This window comes from Nannobrachium achirus, assembly GCF_963921795.1.
Source record: "Nannobrachium achirus genome assembly, chromosome: 21".
Classification (NCBI taxonomy): domain Eukaryota; kingdom Metazoa; phylum Chordata; class Actinopteri; order Myctophiformes; family Myctophidae; genus Nannobrachium; species Nannobrachium achirus.
This window is the reverse complement of record NC_137828.1, coordinates 52,767,670-52,780,546: the sequence shown is the minus strand read 5'-3', so window position 1 is coordinate 52,780,546 and position 12,877 is coordinate 52,767,670.

The window sequence follows — 12,877 nt, the reverse complement described above, 5'->3', positions numbered from 1 at the left end:
GGGAGGAGTGTCTGTGTGTGTGGAGAGAGAGAGAGAGAGAGAGAGAGAGAGAGAGAGAGAGAGAGAGAGAGAGAGAGAGAGAGAGAGAGAGAGAGAGAGAGAGAGAGAGAGAGACACAGACAGACAGACAGACAGACAGACAGACAGACAGACAGACAGACAGACAGACAGACAGACAGACAGACAGACAGAGATTCAGAGAGACAGAGAGAGATTTTATCCAGTGCTTTTTCATAGGTCTTTTAATTTATGCTATCATGCTATTTCAATTATTTTCTTCTCTGTGTCAGAGAGGAAATACACAAATGTACAGTACGTATCGCAGCACTGCTGCTCTCGTTGCACTGTTTTAGCGCTGCAGTGCAAGCTGCTTCCCCCAACCAAATCTGGCCCGTGGGCTACATCACACACACAGCTGCATGCCTTATCTCTCTCTCTCTCTCTCTCTCTCTCTCTCTCTCTCTCTCTCTCTCTGAAGACATTTATAGAATCGGTTTATACAATCGGGTCTTGCACAAATTTTCACGATTTATCACAAATAGCAGATCTACAAGCCCGCAGAGATTTTTGCAAATCTTTGAATATATCTTTTTTTAAAGTGAACATTTGTAACTCAAATATATATAGGTATAATATAAGGTTTGAGAACCACTGATTTAGAAGAAATGTATAGAATCGTGTCAAAAATATTCAAAGACACTATTTTTAAGACGCTATTTTTTAATAGTTAAAGCATAAAATAATGGTTAAAATAATAATGGATACAGGATAAACAAGTGGAGTGATGACACAGAAGGCATCAGACACAGCATACTCAATTGACCCTTTGTCAGCCTTCTGGTTGGTCCCTGACTGACCAACCAGCAGGCACTTTCTGCCTTGTTCCGCCCTGGTTTCGACTTATGGTTGTTTATGTTGAATTTGCTAAAATATAAATTTTGAAGGAAAAACTAAACAAAACATGATATGCCCAGTCACTATACTGCACTTGAGATGTTCCTTTTTACTGACACCAAGTTTAAAATAAGAATTGAATACACAGAATATCAATACGAAGCAACTGAATCATTTCAATGGTATAGTGGATGGAGAGAAAGGATCTTTGTCCAACCAAGAAAAAGCAACCAATGGGTCCAAAGAGGTGCAAAACCACAGGTGGGACATGACGAAGGGTCAATTGGAACTGGAACACTTTAAAATGTAAGCTGAAAAATTGGTACTCTTTCCTGATTTGCTGAAATGTGTTAAATGGGCCAAAGCCATCACTTACCCTACCTTTAATTAAATCATGAACTGACAAAAGAAAAAACAAATATAGTAAACAGTTCAGCCTGGCTGAACCAGAGCCCCAGTCAATTGATATGGTCATATATTACTGTGCTGACATCAGGCATGTTCAGTCCATACATGGGCCTGTCATAATACCAATTGGCACTGACATTGGCAAATGTCAGCTACAGACAGGCTGACAGATAAACAAGACAAGACAAGACAAGACAAGACAAGACAAGACAAGACAGATACCGCCCGGCACAACCTCATGCAACTTTTATGTACAATGGGAAAACATCAGCTCGGCCGGTGTTGCCAGGGCTACACACAGACAACGTGTTGCATTGCTGCACATTCTGGTACCCAGCACTGGATGATGCCTGTAGTGTAACATAAGGCAAGTCCATATTCAGTCATAATTAAGCCAGGCACTTGCATAATTGATGGGTTAACAGACTGCTAGGGTAAGGGTTATTACATTTACAAGGTGTTGCAAATGTGCAGCCCATAGGCGGGCATATGTGTGTGTGTGTGTGCGTGTGCGTGTGTGTGTGTGTGTATGTGTGTGTGTGTGTGTGTGTGTGTGTGTGCGTGTGCGTGCGTGCGTGCATGCATAAAAGAATAAGAGAGTGCAAAGCTCACCTTTGGTATTCAATATGTGATGTTGACTTGCACGGCAGTATGTCCTCCTAATACTCCTTTGAGATGCTCAGCTGCAACGAGCGATTTGTTCACAGCAGTGCTTACATTCCAAGACTGACTGACAACGCTACAAAAACGTGTATGTGGGTGTGTGTGCGTGTACAGTAAATGAGAGAGAGACACACACACACACACATGCACACACAGAGAGAGCGAGACAGAGAGAGAGAGAGAGAGAGAGAAAAAGAGAGAGAGAGAGAGAGAAAGAAAGAGAGAGAGAGGCTTCCCTGCTTCCCTCCCCAATTGCAGTGCTTCTCTCTCTGCTGTGCCATCCCCTCCAGGCACGTGCACACATAGACATCAAAGGGGGCTTGAGCCCCTGCCCTTTTATCCGTCTGTAAAAAGTGCCCTCCCCAGACCATGAATGCAGGTTTTACTATAAGTGAAAGAAATGCAAATGCCTCCTTTCCATGCCATATACCTGAAGGCAGCATTCTAGAAGAATTGCCTTGTCCAAACTCTCCTGAACTTGAGTGCGGCATCTTATGTTGAAAGAATTGCCCTCACTGTGTAGAAATCTATGCCATATGCCACATATCTCCAGTATTGCCTTTTTTAAGCTTAATATGGTATCAAGCACCGAAAATAGCCGATCTCCAAGCTCACAATCTGTCTCACAAATGTGCGTTGTGAGCTTGGAGGTCTGCTATTTTCGATATTTTCACCATTTTAGAAATGTCAGCCCCTGCCCCTCTAGCATTCTCTGCACGTCCCTGCTTTTCTCTATGCTGTGTCCTCCCCTCTCTGTCTTGCTCCTGTCACTGCCCCCTCGCCCCCTATAGTCTTCCCTAAGCTTCTCTCTCTCCCCTAAAGCCTGATTGGCTGCCATTTACAAGTTAGCAGAAAAGAAAAGGGAAAAAGGGGGGCAGGAGTGTAAAATCTCTCACCATCTCAGAGACTATTACTGATTTACTAAGGTGTCTACACACCAAACAGCCTACAGGAGACTCCTTCTGACTGTACACAGACTGCAAAGAACTGCAAAAAACTAAGCACTTATTTTTTATTTTATTTTTTTCAGACGACGCCGACTGTAGTTACTGTATGGCAGTGGTGCCAGGTCTGCTCCTTATAAGCAACGTTGATCCTGTTTTCCTATAATGTTGCTAGATGTGGGTTGCTTTTGTTTGGGCTTGTTTCTGAAGTGTAGTTGCTTATTTGGCCTTGCTTTCAACATTATTTTATAAAATAACTAATGTAATAGAGTTCAGAGGTGAAACTGGTCGCGCTTTTTGGCTTATTTTCATAGACCTGGTCGCGTATTTCACTCACAGAATCTGGCAACCCTAACCCGGCCGGAGGCAGCTCTGTTCTCCGTGCAGAGGAGAAAAAAAAAAGAAAACAACAACACGGGCACTTGATGGACTATTACTAGCCTACTACTAGCTTTGCTTTGGATCCGATTGGAATAGGAATTGAGAGTTGAGATTGAGAATATGGTATTTAGTAAAAATATGTGACGGGAAAATGTCTCTGGCTTGTTTTGGCTTGGTTTTGGAGCAGTAGTAAACTATTCTACAACTCCCTCAATCTTACCGACGGCGAGGGGCGACTGAACAAAACTGAGCAAGTCCAGTTTTCAAGTTTTCGGTCGATAAGGTTCCCGACCCGCTGCCGAAAACCTGACGATGAGCTCCCGTTCGGCAACAGACGCTTTCCGCCGCCTTCCGCCGCCGAATCGTCGCCGAATCTGTGCGGTTAAAAGTGGCCTTTTACTGACTGACTGACCAACTGACTTGCTTACCCATACCACACACGCACACACACACTCAAGCTCGCACGCACGCACGCACCGCTTCAGGAGATGAGTGAGTTAGTTTGCATGGCAAATGATCATGTCTCAATCTCTTTTCATCACAATGTGTCCAGTCGGACCAAGTGCATGCGTGTGTGTGTGTGTGTGTGCGTGCGTAAGAAAGATGTGTGCAGATGTGCAAGTGGTCAGAGGTCACTTCGTCACGTCTTCCTCCACTGCATCAATACACCTCTGTACCATTATGTGCCATTCTCAAAGTGATCCAGCATTTTAACGGGGAGATGAAGATGCATACAGTAGATCAATGAAGAAGGATGTATAGTCTCATGTACTGTACAAGCAGCGATATGTGGGTGGAACATGTTCTGCAGAGGCTGTGCAATAATACTGGATGAGTTAAAGTTACATTAAGAAAGAAAGAAAGAAAGAAAGAAAGAAAGAAAGAAAGAAGAGGAGAGACCGGGAGAGAAAGAAAGAATAATGAACAGAGAGAGAGGATTGTTAAGGGGCTCAATGCCGCTGATCACAACATGGATTGTACAGTCTGTACCATATGCTGATAACATGGATATGAAGGTACACCTGTACAGTACATTTACCGTATGCTGATAACATGACATGGAGATGAAAGTACACCATATTGTAGATATACCATCTGTTGATATACGACATGCCTATGAAGTGACTTTGAAATGCATGGTGGGACACATGGTGCCACTGAGACCTCACCATCTGAATGAATAGTTTAAGGAAAAGCAGCAGTTACGACAGACAACCTCATATTACATGGTCAACTGTCTACCAATATCAGTGCAAATAAATTATCAATGTAGCCTCCATGTGATACACAGCTCAGTTCATATAAACTTTGTACTATAGAAGACTTTTTAGCACCTCTTTAGGACCTTATTACTATTAGCACCTCTTGTGTGCCTCATCTTCATGTTAACAAATCACAACAGCAACAGAGAAGTACTGTATGTGTGTGAATGCATTTAATACCTGCAAGCTGTCTACTGTATGTACAGTATGTGCTTGGGTGATGACATTCTTACTAATGTGTGTGTGCGTGCGTGCGTGCGTGCATGCGTGTGTGCGTGCGTGCGTGTGCAAGCGTGCATGTATGCATGTGACAGGCATTTATGATCACTTTGTGTGCATTATACTGTACTTGCAGTGCAAGTTGTTACAGCCCAGACAAACTATGCTGGCCAAAATCTGCATTGCAATTGCCTACAGTAACCGTAAGTACCGAATGTACCACCTTACGTGGATGCTCTACAGAGCTGTTTACATGTACAGTATGAAACCTGTGTTGTGCTTGGTTGAAAAAGACATCTTCTGGGGTAAATGCATAGAATAATAATAATATAATAATAACTTTATTTATATAGCACCTTTCTAGACATGAGCCACAAAGTGCTGCACAACAAGTGACAGGATAATAAAAACAAAACATTTCCAAAGAAAAAACAATGGAAAACAAGATGATCTAACATAATTACAACAAGAAAATAACCATGCACAAAAAGAATTAAAACAACATACAGTAGTACAGTAGTATTGTTTCAAAACACAATAGTGTTTTGAAAAGAGTACAACGGAGGTCCTATCCTACAAGGCTTTTCTCCTTGGAGACAAGAAAGGGCTAGGAACCAGGCTGCTACTGACACTCTAGTACCATAAACACACACGGCCACACGCCTGCACTGATTCATATCTTTTCATCCTCTACACACCCCAGGCCTATGACTTATAACTGAGCACTAGTGTGAGCATGGCAGCCAAGCAATGTTCCTGTCTTTCTCTCTATTACATTAAATCAGAGTGTTCCCTCTGCCGAGGCAGTAGCTATCTTAAATAACTCTGTCTCCCAATTCTGTGTGTCGGCTACCATCAGCATCACAAGGTCTCTCATACTCCCGCTCACTTCTGCGTGTTCTCGCCAACGCTTATTGGGCTCCTCTGATTTCTCCTGCGGCCTTCCCTTCGCCAGGGATCACTCCATGAGGGTGGCAAGTTTATGTGGCAGAGAAGCATCAGTTCAGGAAAAAACATAATAAACTAAAATAAAAATAGTGTGACAGACAACAGAAGTTGCAGACAACAGAAGTGCTTTATGTATATTTTTTTTATCAAACACTTGCACTCTGCAGACAAGACAAGCCTGTCTTATAGTGCTACGCCATGCCTCATTTTAACATCAACCTTACCTCCAAGCACACAAAGTTCAAAGCACTTTAGAGCGCAAATCGGTTGAACGTGGGGAGGATCATAATGCCAGCACAAGAGGCTACAATTTGTTCTAGTGCATAGATGGTCACAGAGGGCTCTCAGAGAGAGAGAGAGAGAGAGAGAGTTTGATTTGTCATAATACAGGTCTACAGGTGTAAAATAGATAGATACGCTTTTCATACTGTAGATGCTGTACACACTTATTGCACAATAGGTCAATATAAAACAGAAAATACAAAAACCACAACAACACATAGCCTGACTGCCAGACAGTTTACACTCCAATTAAGCCCATATCAATACATAAAAACATTGCCTCCAGTGTTTCCAGAAGCACGAGGAGACTCCATCAGTCTACAAAAAATAAAAAATAAAAACATAAAATTGGGTACTTTCACTTGCACTTGCTCTGAAGATATTCATTTACACTCACTTCACAGTTCACACACAGAGACAAGAGGTTAAACCAAAATTCTTAACCAATGTACAACTTACCAGATACCCTTTCAAACGGCATCAGCATTTCCCCCCCTTTTTTTATCTTCCTAATAGCGGATCTCTCACTGTTAATGATAAGGCTGCTCTCTGCAATGAGAAGGCTTAATAAGCCTTCTCATTGCCTTACTGATGTCTTGTGATCTTCCGCTTTCTATACGGAATATATTAACATACTAATATGAACTCGCTGACACATGACTACTGCAGAGTGCAAATGTCTTCTGTGGTGCCTTCATGTTTTGCTCAAGTCAACCGCTCTGCATTTCCTCACATAAAGATGAGTCTAATTATAGTCTAACGCAGGGGCAGACCTCCGGAATGATCAGTGAAATGTCTGACGATTAACATATTGCTGTAATCAAACAATAACTGTGACATGTTTCAAGGTTATCTTATACTTGGAGGACTGTGGCATTATTTAATTAAATAAATCCAAATCCACCTGTTGACAAAGAAAGCTGTATCGCATCAGATTCTTACTCGTGAGACCATGAGAAGGCAGGCGGATTAACAGATTAAACTTCACTCGGTTTATGGACACTCGCTTATGAAAGTGCTCAGCAGGAAACTGCCTCCATCGTAATGTTTCACTGATTGCAATTTACCAGGTTCTCGTAGCACTATTTGCTGCATTCATCCATACTTAAAGCGAGTTTCAGTCATAAATAATTGCTTTATGTGCTATCTTTTGAAAAAACACATTTGTGAAAACAAGTCAAACAAATTATTGCTAATGTTAGAACTTTGTTAAGTCAGTCATAAGTCACAGTTGTCTCAACTAATAAAACTGAGTTAGTGTGAGAAAGAAAGACACAAAGAAAGAAAGAAAGAAAAAAAAAGCTGAAGACTTAGACAAAGACAGAACCAGAGACAGAGAGTCAGGGCAGGGCAGACCGAGTAGCAGACAGACAGATGCAGGGATCTGGCCCCAGCTGTCCCAGAAGAGAGCTTTTCCCTGAAGGGCTTTATCACAATCAGTCAAAGGCAGTGGAGGTGGCTAACATTTCAATGAGTTGTCTGAGCGCCTGTGTGTTTCACCTTTGAGTCATAGTTCCAGTCTAACACCTCCGTATTCCCCAGACTGTCCTCTCCACTCCCCTTCCCTTTTCACATAGCATGGGTGACTTTCACAGATCATCTTTGCTTGTGTTATACCTTAAGATCAATGATGACTCTAGATTGGTATTGGTAAGTGAATATGCTGATTTCCCCCTTTTTTGATGATACTAATAACATATTATCCAGAGAATTTGACTCTGTGAAGTTATTACTTTTTATATGCATTGCACACATAAGCTTCCTTGCCATGTAAATGGCATCACTAAAAACGTTTGGTGCGGGTCTGTGCGTGGTTAGCGAGATGCACCCCAAAAATCCTTACAGAAAGGGGTGAAAACCTAAATCCATGGCCTTCAGTTTAATTGGCAGAGATACAAATTCAATAAGGTGGGATATATTGGATAATTCAATAAGGGAATGTCATACCTTATGGGATAAATTGCCTCCATGCTGCGTGACTCTCTTTTATGTAAGTTAACTCTCCTACTGCCAGATTATTTATTTATTTATTGGGTCTGGCGCCATCAAAAAGCGGCTTACCTTGGCGACGTTATAGTAGATAGACAGACAGACATTTATTTATTTATTTTTATTTTTTTTGGTTGTGCAATAGTGCACTTTGGTCTGCCAGGCAGCAGAGGGCGGCGTCATGCGAGAATGAATGTGAATTTGCCTGTTATGTGTTGAAGAAGAAGAAGACCAGTCACTGGCCACAGAGCCTTACATCAACAAGGAAGTGAATTGTTCTCCGTTGATCTAACGCATAATGGATTTTTTACACCATCACCGCGGAAAATGTGTTTACAGTAGACGGCCGCGCGACCCCTCATCAGCTTACAGTCATCAGACGAACGAACCGAACGAGCGCCGTATTGGCATCGAGGTTCTGTAAAAAATGGGGCGAACGTTAACGTTCAAAGCGTGGGAAGAGTTAATGAAGAATGGAATGAGTATTAAAACAGGCTTTCTACCACGTTTTCTAGTCACATGTTCAAATACTGGTTTCTGATTGGTTTAAACAGTGGTAAATAGGCCAACAACCTTGAGTTGGCTCATGGACCCCGCCCACTTTTGTGTTGTAGTTGTAACATTTCCAAGATCAATGCGCCTCCCAAAAAGTGCCGGCCAGTTTCTCCATTCGCGGCCACTCTCTTATTTTGAAGGCCGGAAGTAGATCGAGCTCACAATTCCCAATTGACGACCTTCATGATTGACTCACCGTTAGTTCCGGTTCAGATGGTAAACAAGTAGGAGGATCTATATTATCATGGTTGTGCTATTTTAGCGAGAACGCCATGCCATCCTTGGCATCAAAAGTCTTTTTTGGAGAAAATGGACTCTAAAGATCTGAAAATCCATTGTTTTCTATGGGATGGGAGCACTTTGCGTGCACGTGGACGTGCGATGGAAACGAATCGCGGACTTCACCAGTGCCACAGTGACAGCCGGACCGAAGGTGAGCCCACACCAGCTTTACTGTATATACAGTATATTTCGGTAACCTAGGTTATGATTTCTTTTTTGTTTTGTTTGTATTTGTTTTTGGCCAGTGAATGTGGCTGCAATCATTGTTGTTTATGGGACTATATGCTGTGGCGGAAGTATATGTGTATTCTGAAACAATTAATGATTGTAACTAAAGTAGCCTGACTGCAAGCGTCAGACTCTATCACACACTTCGTTTTGGGAAGAGAGTCTGAGATTTCGGGCAGACATTCCACTTCTGGGGGGGCGGGCAGGGGGTGGTTTAAAAAAATGTTAAGTTGACTTGCTCTTAATTGCTCCCTCTGAACTTCAAAGGGCTTGTGAGCTGCTGTAATTGATTGAGCCATACAAGTGTCAATAGCTCGTTAGTCACTGAAAGCATCAAAGACTACAATCTGTTTGATGTCTGTAATAATAGTGGAGGGGGGAATGTGTTTGAATACACACAGACTCGCCTGATTGGCTGAATGGTTTTGAACCAGGCCACCACCCACCACGTGCCCCAAGCCTACAGCCCTGTTTGGCTCGCCCTCTCTGAGGGCTGGTGGAAAAAGCTTATTTAATGTGAAGGGCCAGACTATAACTAAAGATCCTTGCAAGTTTCTGTGTTTTCTTTCATTTATATGGAAAAAAGTGGTGGTTTGCCACTCGCCTACGGCTCGTGGCACAACCCTGAAACAGTGGTAAATCAGCTAACAACCCACTCCCTCTCATGGTAAATGGCTTACTTTCCCAAGCTGCTGGAATAGGTATAGAGTGTAATACTGCATAATACTGTAGTTAGTAGATGTTCACCATACAGACTGCACTGCAAGATTTAATAAATAACTACAGTATATCTCTATCAATACAAAACATATCATCGTTGTCGGGTGGAAACCTTGTATGTCCAAAACCATTTGTTTTTATCATTTAAAAAAATGAACTAAACTAGTGAAAACAGCCGATCTACAAGCACACAACGCCTCGCGGTGCGAGGCGTTGTGTGCTTGTAGATCGTCTGTTTTCACTACTTTTGTGTGATGGCCTTGTCTGATGAAGCCAGGCTTTACTTTGAGAAAAAACATACAAATTTGAAACTTGGAGATACGAAGTTTCTGCCAAACAGTGACGATATATACATATTTTGTCGTGGTTGTTGTGAATTTGTCCTTACCTCAACTCCATTATACAGCAGATTATTTTTGCAGAATACATGAAAAGGCCATATAGTGAATATTTTGTGGGAGGATGTTAGAGATGTAAAGAGGTAGCCATTTTGTCCTTAGGGTTTTCCGTGACATTGTAGAGTGCGGTGCAGTGACTGTAAACCCATTTTTTCGTGCACGTCTTTGTACACATAAACCCGCATGAAAAGAACATAAGCACATTCTAAACAAAACAAAAATGTCACCCGCTCCAGCTAATTCATTTTCTAATTAATGTGTAATTCCCCATGACCAATGAGCTGATTAACAATTACTACAGAGACCTGGGGATACGAGGGCAAAGGCAGTCTTCCGCTATGTATCTATAATAGCCCACAGTGCCAATACTGTGAATTTAATCTCATTCGCTCTATAGTCGTGGAATGGCGGTAAGCAAGGGCTGTGGCTTCGGGATATGGCTTGCCTAAGATAACGCCAAAAATGCAGAAATTCTATACACCACTTGGAAATGGAAAAGCTAATAATTACCCAACAATATTTAATTAAATGATGATAACTCAACAGCGACAAGCTTCTTCTTTGGATTAATTCACTTTACTTGTTGAACTTCAGGCAAAAATAATAACACTGTGGCCACTGCCATCCACAATAGACTGACTAGAAAGGCCTGTGCATTGTGCAATAGAGGCATAATTACTGTAATCACACTATTATCGTGGCTGAACCGTAGCTACCATAATAAAGTGCACTATAAAATCAGAACATTAATAAATAAGACGAGACGAGATAAGATAAGATAACATGGGGATCTGGGTTGGTGTTTTTTTTCTTTCTTTTTGACAGAGCATAATAGCATAGGCCTATAACTGTGAAACCGTTCCGTTCGTGTTACTTTTATGTTAACATACGGTACTGTACATAACGTCGTTGTCGGCCTGGAAACCTCGTATCTCCAAGTTTCACATTTGTAAGTTCTTCCCAAAGTAAAGCCCTGCTTCATCATACAAGGCCGTCGCACAAAAGTAGTGAAAACAGCAGATCTACAAGCACACAACGCCTCGCGAGTGCTTGTAGATCGGCTGTTTTCACTAGTTTAAATCAATTTTAAAATGATAAATGCGAAACGAACGGCTTTGGACATACAAGGTTTTCACCCGACAACGACGACAATATTATGTTGAGGTATCATTTCTCCACACTGTGCCCCAAAACTGTTCTAATTAGAACATCATGGTACTGTTCCTCAAACAGCCCCCTGATGTATATTTAACTATTTTTTATTTATTTAACCAGAGCTTAATCAGTCTCTGTTGGATTACTACATGGGATTAATGAGTCCCTCTGCTTCTGTCCTGAGATACAGTGATTCATGGCGCAGATAGGACAGTTAGTGACAGGCAGTGGTGGAAAAAGTACTGACATTTTGTACTTAAGTAAAAGTATCAATACTGCAATGTAGAAATACTCTGTTACAAGTAAATGTCCAGCATTCAAATGTACTCAAGTACATTCAAAATGTACTTGAGTAAAAGTACGAAAGTATTGGCATCAAAATGTACTAAAAGTACCAAAAGTACTACAAAATAGCGACGCGTTGTGAGCTTGTAGATCGGCTATTTTCAAATAGCTTAGGAATAAAATAGGGCTAAAGTGGATTAATGTATGTTTTACAATATAATCATTTATATCTGCAAAGTAACTAACTAACGTTTTCAAATAAATGTAGTGGAGTAAAAGTACAATATTTGGATCTAAGATATAGTGGAGTTGAAGTAAAAGTATTGAAAATTGGAATTACTCAAGTAAAGTACAAATACTTCAAAATTGTACTTAAGTACAGTACTTAAGTAAATCTACTTAGTTACTTTACACCACTGGTGACAGGGTCTATCTCAGGAGCTGTCTGGCTCAGACCAATTGGATCAAGGATGATTCTTCCATCATTCTCCCAGCACAGTCCCCACGCTCCGCCCTCTTATCTGCCCACGTGTCAAAGTTTCGACAGTATTTTGGTTTAACAAACAAACAAAACAAAAAAGCTCAAAGGCACTTCAATGTATTCTTCTTTTCTACTAGTAAGACAGCTCAGGGCGACAGGCGATGTTGCGCCATGTCTGTGATGTATATCGGACCAGTTGCCCATATATACCCACATAGCAAAATAGGTCTGGGCCAGTTATGGCCCACATAAACCACTTACAGTTGGCCCACATACCGCAAGGAATGACGGCCCAGAGATGGCCCCATCATGGCTTGCCGGAGCTGGCCAACTCATGGGCCGGCTCCGGGCCAGCTGTGGACGCACCATTCTGACCCAGGCCCGGCCCAGAAGTGGCCCAGTTCCGGAAAAATAGATCTGGCCCAGTTCTGGCTCAGAGGTGGCCCAGTTCCAGAAGAAATGTTCTGGGCCAGTTATGGCCCACATAATGTACTTAAAGTCGGCTCACATACCGCAAGGAATGACGGCCCAGAGATGGCCCCATCATGGCTTGCCGGAGCTGGCCGGCTCCGGGTCAGTTGTGGACGCACCATTCTGACCCAGGCCCGGCCCAGAAGTGGCCCAGTTCCGGAAAAATAGATCTGGCCCAGTTCTGGCTCAGAGGTGGCCCAGTTCCCGGCAAAACTGGTCTGGACCAGTTATGGCCCACATAATCTACTTACAGTCGGCTCACATACCACAAGGAATGACGGCCCAGAAATGGCCCCAGTATGACTTGCCAGA